The sequence below is a fragment of the Pteropus alecto genome, unplaced genomic scaffold (genome assembly GCF_000325575.1).
Source record: "Pteropus alecto unplaced genomic scaffold, ASM32557v1 scaffold17, whole genome shotgun sequence".
NCBI lineage: Eukaryota > Metazoa > Chordata > Mammalia > Chiroptera > Pteropodidae > Pteropus > Pteropus alecto.
In genome coordinates, this window is record NW_006440645.1 from 5,854,199 (window position 1) to 5,862,197 (window position 7,999).

Consider the following 7,999-nt stretch of genomic DNA (forward strand, 5'->3'; position numbering starts at 1 on the left):
ATGCAGGAATTCTGATGACGTTTCTAATGATACCATGTAGATGGGAAACAAAACCAAACTTACAAATTACATTTCCTGGTTTCAGGGAAAGTCCTGAGGAAGCACATTAAAAAAAACACCTCTGTGGGAGTTTTCCTCATTATACTATTCTGAGTAGAAAAATCATTTTTAAATGACAGAGACGGGTGGGCTGAAAGACCTAAGGAAGGAAAGGTTATTAGTTAAGCCTGGGAAATGGACTTAGTTTTCAACATATTAATTTTGTATATAATTTAAGTAAATTACAGGATTCTATTTTAAATTTAATTATAATGCAAAGCCAAGTATGTATTATGCTATTTATAGACCGTCCTGATTAGAGTATTAAATATCGAAGTTATAGGCAGCTTTCTTAGGGAAAAAAAAATAAAAATAAAAACTGTATTGAGAGATAGGGTGAGAAATTTGTTAATAAATATGCCATAAATTAGACTTAAAACATATTTAGGCTCTCAAAGACCTTCATTTCAACTTAATACCATATTTGGAACATGTAGTACAGACAGACCTTTAAATATGACAGCTAATGCCTCATCATTGTAAGCCTTGCGAATTAACACAAAATAAGTGTTAGTTCACTGTTCTCCCACCTTTTTCATTTGCACAGATGCTCTTGTCTTTGATCAGGCAAGATGCAAAGATGCAACACTCAGGGCAGCATAAATGACACCTGGTCTTTTCACACCTGCCTTTAAATGAGGACAAGTTTAAGACCTTCCTTACTGTGTTTCCCAGTAGAGAATTCAACCTACTTAGGGTTCCCAGTTTTCTCTGAGATGGAAGGTGGACATAGAAACAGAGGAGATGTTCATCTTCTTCCCAGCCGTTTGCCCGGACGTGTACGTTCCCCTTGCTTAACTCCCGTTTCTGCACATTGTCACTTAGGCAGTAACCAAAGACTTCTCAATTAGAAGGGATGAGTACTAGGACCTTGTCCTTATTTTTTATTGTGAACAATTTATTTGCCTTTGTGTTGCTGTCCTGTCCTTAACTCACTTGGACCCAGTGCTTAGTGTTGTGGATTCAATCCGGATCCGTGCCCTCGGGAGACAGTCTGATAGGAAGACAAACATCACATGACCGTTATCAGAACACGTAGGCAATCGCCATGATGAGAAAAACTACCTATTGATGATAGTAACTGGTTTCACCCAATCGTGATTGTTTATCCTATTCAAGCATTTCATTTTGTACTCCCTAAGGGGTTATCTGAATATTTTAGTTTATTTGAAGTGAAGTCATTTTCTTGGTCTAAAATTCTGAAAAACATCTGTAAAGCAATACCTGCTTTTATTATCTTCCTATTTTTAGAATGTTTGGCATGAGATATCACTATGTACCTAAGTGGAGTTTGATTTCAAGTGTGTCCACCTCGGGCTCGTCCCTGAGGTCCACCAGTGAACGCGCTCTGAGGCTGCGTCTTGGTCCCACTGTGCGTCCCCGCCTTTCCTGTGTGAACCCAGGTCCTTCTGGGCATCACTGCCGCTGCCCTTGAGAGCCGCCTCTGCCCTGAGACACCTCCATGCTTGTTTGTATTTGACGACAGACTGGTGTATCTCGGTCAGGAAATATTATTTATTCATCTGTCTTCAACATTATTTTTATCTATGGTAGTACTTATTAAACAATAATAGTGTGGTTACTAAATAATAACTTTTAAACAACAATAGCAGTTACCCCTAAAACAACATAATCTGCTTATTAAGAACAGGTGACTATTCGTGCTTTTTCATTCAAATCTCAAAATAATGCTGTGAAATAGAAGTTGTTATTACCATTTTGCAGATGAGGAAACTCAGGCCTAGCGGGGACAGATTTGCTCCCCTTGGACCAACCAGTTAGCAAAGCACAGGCCCAGGACTGGAGCCCAGGAATTCAGTCCAAAACTCGTCCTGGCCAATAACACATTGGGACTAACGATTCTGATAAAGGTATAAACTGGGAACCTTTAAAAAAGCAATATTTCCACTCTATGTGTTATATTATTTGTATTATTTTATATGTCCGTATAGCACAGGCAGTTTTAAAGATATCACTTTAAGTCCTTTTGGGATGAGTCATAAATTTAAAAAAAATATTTGACTGTAAAAACAGGATTTTAGTCAAATGGATCTGGAAAAATTTTTTTTTAATCTATCACTGACCTATAAAAAAATATGGGTATATATGATACCATCATTTTCCTCAACGTATTTTTTTTCAAGGACTTTCATTGTTTCGGTTTGGTAGCTATTCAATTTAAGCAAAATTTAAACTTTTAAAAATATTCAGTTTTCATATGGTGATATATTTTAGTTTGATTAGTTCTCAAAACTTAATGCACAGGAGAATCCCTTGTGTGGATGCTTATTTAAAATGTAGATTATTTTTCAGAGGATTCAAGGGTGGTCCCCAGAACAAGCCCCTCCAGTGATTCTGATGCAAATGGCCCACAGACCTCACTGCAAGGAACCATTCTTCTTTAATAGGCTGGGTTTTATATAAGAGATTAATTACATTTTTGCAAATTTGAGATCTCTTTTGTGAAGAAGTAGCAGCGCTGGAAATAGTAGTAGAATCAATACATGGAGCCCAGACAGATACCTTTTTACATTTGATAGCTGCTCAGGATACTGTGAGGCCTTGGCAATGGCCGGCAAACCATGGCGAGTAATCTAGTAACTAGTGGAATAATAAAACGGAAATTGAAATAAACAAAAATGCTCACTGCCCTGTCTACTGATTAAACGTGTGTAAGTGTATTATACGTAGCCGTATAGCTCTCAGAATCCCCTTTCACAGGGTAACTTTATTTACTTTTACAGTTATTGTAAATTTAGGAAAAAAATAGATTTATGTTGGGATAAGTTAAACTTTAAGCGATTAAATCTTCTTACGAAAAGCAGTATTTCTGAGAGATACACAGGACAGAAGAACAATATGAAAGAACTATGTAGCGTTCTCAGTACAAAGAACAGCTCCACGAGTCATTCCTACTGAAAAGGAACTAAAAAAGCTTCTTTTGCTTAGAATAGAATGTAATTTTTTAAGTACATGAGGTGACCTGAGTCAGTAGGTATATAGGAATTTGTGCTAATATTAGAGGTTTGCATTTAATAGTATATGAAATATTATGGACTTTACTGACTTGAGTTTTCTTATTATAGTTCTATAACCCAAATTAATATTAGTATAGAGTCCCAAAATATTTCTTATTTCCCAAGTCTTCTAAGAAGTGAAATCATGGAAGATATTATAATAACCACTTATAAGGAAATTGATTAATAATGTAAAAAATGTAGGATCCCTCATATGCTCAACATCATTTTAAATTCTGGCATAATATAATATGCAGAATCTTTAATTCATATATATTCACCCTTACTTAAAAAGCATTTACATTCACAAAGAATATTTTTACCTGCAGCACTCAAGATAGCATCAGTAGCTATAGATGTAACATTCTATATGTAGCAGAGTAAGAGAACACTTCAAAAATTGTAATTTAGCTTAATTGAAACGTGCCTAGCCATCTGGAGTACTCCTGCATAACATAAAGACATTTGGCATTTTAAATAAAGGATTTTGAATTAAACCAGAAATCTTTTGTGTCTTCCAAAGACATTGATTTATTGAGACTATGTGTGGCTTTCCCTCATATACGAAAGATTGATGATTTCCTAACTGTCCTTTAATTCCTTCATTTTATAAAATGAATACATGCAGTTAAGCAAGATGAAATCTTTGAGGTTCTGTGAACAAAGGTGACAGGAAATATTGCCAAGTATGTTTCAAAAATTCATCAAATGATACAAAATATAAATTTTCCTCAAGTAAAAGATGATCTTGACATTATTGAATGTTGTTGAATGACTAAATGAGTAAATATATGGTTTTCTTAATATTCCACATGAGTTATTTTATGAATCACATTAAAGGTACTGTAAAATAATTCTAACTTTTGAGCTATAAACTTCTACAATTTCAGTATGGACTGATGTTGATAAACTTAAAGCATCAAGCAGATCTGGTCTTACCAATGCGAAGTGCTTTACGTTAAGACACTTTTGAGAGTGATTTTTTTATTCAACACAAATAATTCTACACCTTATAGTTTGAATGAGTAAAGGATAGCTTTTACGTTATGAAATAGGACATTTCTATTTTTATTGTAATAGCTCTCGATATTTTAAGTTTTAAATATTTTAAAATGTTTATCAAGATTATATAAATTATAAATTTATTATTTATAGTCAAAATAAAAACCAGAGTCACTCCTTCAGTTGCTTGTTTTAAGATAAAATGTTCATGTGGAGTAGTCACCAGAGAGATGGATTTTTGTTATTTCTTGTCCAGGACACATGCATATCTGCATAGTTGAATAAATTAGATGGTTTTTATATAGACAGGGTTGGGCAAAAGGGTTTAGCCAACAAAAACAGGAAAAAAAAAATTTTAGGACCACAAGCAAAACCCTGAACACTCACTTAAAAGTGAATGAATTTAATCAATTAGTTCTTCATTGGCTGATTAGAGAGCTCCCTTTCCCTGACTGGCATTTATCTATCGTGACTAGAAAATAAAGCCACATATTAAAAATGCCATGTCATATGTGCATAAAGCCTATTGTATGGCTGGCGTCTACAATAATTAACAGGCGGTTTATCTTGGGAAGAGCATCCATTAAGTTCACCAATAAATATAATTGTAGTGACATTTCGTAGTTACTTGATTTATCATTCTAAGACAAAGTGATATGAGAATTGCTGAAGTTCTTTTCTGATTATATGTTTGCATGAGAAACATTGATTTGGTAGAAATATTAACAGATATAATTATTTTGAAAAAATAAACAGTTAAAATATACTTTTATATTTAATTGGTTCTTATCTACAGTAAAAGCCTTGTAAGAGTAGGCTTTCAATCAAAATATTTAGGTAATTTATTAAATAGTTACGTGCCATGCCACCCTGAACGTGCTCGATCTCGTCTGATCTCGGAAGCTAAGCAGGGTCAGGCCTGGTTAGTACTTGGATGAGAGACCACCTAGGAAGACCAGGTGCTGTCGGCATAAAATAATAATAATAACAAATTAAATAAATAGTTACGTGATATATTTTATTTAATTTTATAGTGTGTTTTGGGTTTTAATGTAAACATAACTAAATTAAAAAAACAATTTTATTTTTAGTATTGAGCATGAAGTATGTTATATATATTTAGGGGGGTACCTTTGTGTAGCACGCACCACTTTTTATTTAATGTACAAAAGATTTCTCTTAGTTCTTTTTATGCTAAAAACTCAGGTTTTGGCGTTTTTACATTTGAAGGCTCCTCCGCAGTGCTGGGGCCAGGCTTCGCCACCGGCGTGTGCTGCCATCCAGTGCCCATTCCGCCTGGACGTCTGATCAGTCAGGAATTTTCAACTGACTTATCATTCCATTTGGTTAAAAAAAAAATGATGGAACTTTCATTTTATTACTATAGTATTAGTAGCAGTTCTCGATTTCATTTATCTCAGACTTTTGAACATATTTTAAAAATCTGAGTTTGAGTATTGACTGTCTACATATGTGAAGAACTGCACTGCTCAAAAAGATAAATTAAAAATAAACGTTGGCTCTGATCTGCCAAAGAATTTGAGAAGCCACACTACGGGGGGCGGGGGGTGGACAAATGCAGCAAAAATTGTGTGAAATTATATAAGGTAAATTATATAGTTAGGTAGGTCGATGTGAAAGGGCTGCCTGAAGAGAAGTCTGATCTTGGACTCACATGCGTCGCTAACCATCAATGAGCAGGGAGGAAACTCCGGGCCTTTTCCAAAGGCAGAGTCCACCCAGGACTGTGTCAGCGAAGACAGAGCACAGTCACTGAGGCGGCCACAGGGCCCTGCCGTGTTACCGCAGACGCATGCATACAGGTTTAGTTTGTGACGTGAGTTGAGTTGGCGGGAGTGAGCAGACGTGCGTCTAGAGAGATTTTCTTGATGTGTAAATCCATTTACATTTTAGAGCTGTAGGAACCTCTCTATCAGTCACTACAATGAGAAAGTGCCTGATGAACCTTGAACAGTGCTGCAGATTTTGCCAGAACAAATCCAAGAAACTTTGCATGTGTGTTTTGAATAAGATTACCTGCTTTATACATTTATTATTTTAATGTATTGTACTCTCGATTCCCCCTCTCCGTGGTGAATGAATTTCCCTATTATCTTGAAAAATTAGGAACAAATTTATTAGGTCAATGGTTTCATTTGTTGTACTAGATCAAACAGCATGTTGAGCATAAAGAGAGTGGGAGACTTGGTACTATTTTAATTTATTTTCACTCGTGAGCTTACCAAGGTGCAGGTACTCCGTTAGAGCCATTTCCAGAAACTTCTAGAGCTTACCCCAACACCAGCCCCCGGTTTGGGAACCCCTGGTGGCGACTGTGGCTTCCTTATGCTCAAGCTGATGGGCGTCGCTTTACTTTCTTACAAGGAAGAGTCCTTCTCATTCACTTTCTAGGTCGGGATTAACCCTAGGGAAACAATCCTCAGCTGCCTTCCAGGTAGAGCCCGTTCTCCCCTCCTCCCAAGTTCTTCAGCATTTTGTCCGCAGCACAGACGAACATCCCACATTGAATTCCAGCTGTCGTCCCACCTGATGACGACTCCTCTGTGCCTGGCCCATTTCTCCCACCCCTGTGCCTTCAGTGTGTACCCTGGCGCCTGGCACACGATAGCAGTTCATACACGCTGACAATGAATTCACTGAAGCGAATTGCGTAAGCGACGGGCTTAGCTTTTCTGGTGCCGTCGTACCCGTCGTTTCCACATTATGTCCCTCTTTTAGAAGGTACTTTTTAAATTTGGTCATAGTCCGAATTGCTGATAGAAAAAAGATCCCCCTCTATTTAAAGTCCTGTAGTAGTTGACGCTTTCTTTTACAGGTGATCAAGTGTTTGTGAAATTGATGGATGGGGGCGGGGGGTGGGGGAATGTCCAGGTGTCCCAGAGGAAACTAAGGGAAGCTAAGTGAAGCAGGTCTCTGCATAGTTATTCGCCGAACGTATCTTTTACGTTGAACAGGAGAACAGTGAAAAAAAAATCTCGGTAGAAGAAAAATAGTGGGCGGCGTATTTTTGCTGTGGGGACTTGAGATGACTCTACTGTCTCCCGGGTTATCTTCAGCTCAAGGCCAGAGAGGAATGGTGAGGCCCTCTTACGAACCATTGCGGGGGAAAAGGAAAAGTGGTGATGATAATACATACTGTTTTTCTTTTAGTAAATTATTGTCCTTTAATTTTTTCTGGTATTCTGTTAATGGTGTTATAGCCATTGAAATATAGCTAATCTTAAAGATTACCTTAGATGTCAGAAAAAAAGAAAAATAATACGTAATGTTTTTTTTTTTTCCTTCAATTTCCTATTGGTAGAAGAAAGCAGTACTTAAAAATAAATTCTTACTTCTCAAGCCTGTAACTAAAAAAAGATAAAAGAAGAAAGCTTAAAAAAAAAAAAAACAGTATGGTAACATATACAGATGTTTTTAGAAGTAAAAGTAAATATCAGTTAGACTTCCAGTGGAAAAATAGTTTTCTGGACTTTTAGGAGCACTTAGTGATTTTTCCTTCTGAAGGGTGTTCTGCATGCATTATTAATGAACTTTAATTCTCATTTGCATGTTGGAATTTCCTTTTAATCAAACTGAGTGCGCTTAAGAGTTTTCGAAGCGTTGTCGTTTATATAACTTACGTTATTATGTATAAATGGAGTTACAGATTTGTTCTTACAGTATTGCCAACATCTGTATTTTAAGTAAAGTCTATTCACCTGGTGCTTTAAGTGTTAACCAGGCAGATTTTCCCCGTTGCCTGGGCAGAGAGCACTGTATTCAGTGTCGCAGTTCAGCTGAGCTGTCATTCTCTGTATGAGATTAATCTTTTGGAGAAGGCAATGAAGGTTTTCTATTTAATTTGCTTTCAACCAGACCTT

At 36.4% G+C, this 7,999-nt stretch overlaps 1 protein-coding gene and 1 pseudogene across 1 annotated transcript in view; both read left to right on the forward strand.

The window, feature by feature from the left end:
* FAT4 (FAT atypical cadherin 4) overlaps positions 1 to 7,999 on the forward strand; it is a 151,002-nt gene that overhangs the window by 18,226 nt on the left and 124,777 nt on the right. The gene's annotated exons all lie outside the window — the stretch shown is intronic.
* LOC112484629 lies at positions 4,971 to 5,089 on the forward strand (annotated as a pseudogene).